This window comes from Mya arenaria, chromosome 11 (assembly GCF_026914265.1).
Source record: "Mya arenaria isolate MELC-2E11 chromosome 11, ASM2691426v1".
NCBI lineage: Eukaryota > Metazoa > Mollusca > Bivalvia > Myida > Myidae > Mya > Mya arenaria.
In genome coordinates, this window is record NC_069132.1 from 68,667,277 (window position 1) to 68,667,877 (window position 601).

A 601-nucleotide genomic window follows, 5' to 3' on the forward strand; every position below is an offset into this window, starting at 1 on the left:
TTTTTACTCTGCCCTAATGGACAAAGGTTACAGTAAACCATTAATTAGATGTCGAAATTTGATCCGACAAACGAAAATATAGGCAATAGGTTAGAACTCATGCAATAGAAAGTATATAAAACTCATATATTTGAGTTTTAAACTTTTTGGATTTTGACTAAGATTATTTCTATACCTCCTATTTGGATACTTATCTTGGGCTAAATCCAAAGACGCGTATTAATCAAATTATACACACATTTTACCTCAAATAGTATGTTTATATATCTATGATTACATATATGCATTAGGCAGGTCGTAGAGTCGCCCGTACCAATCATAATCAATTAAACAAAACAAAACAACTGATTTGGACCCGTGATACTAACTCAACATAAAACCTTTGCATTTTGTCATAAATCATTTGAACGAAATAGCTGAAATTAAGTGGTTTCTGTTCACTGACACCCTGAGTAGCCCAAAATCAGATTTTCGTAATGATGTCTTGTTGGGTAAGGCTTGTAGAAAAGCTTGTTGTTAGAAGGGATTCGTTCACCTTTTATGGGTAAGACAACCAACAAGAAATAATTGAAATGCGGACAAACTTCTTGTAACAATAATT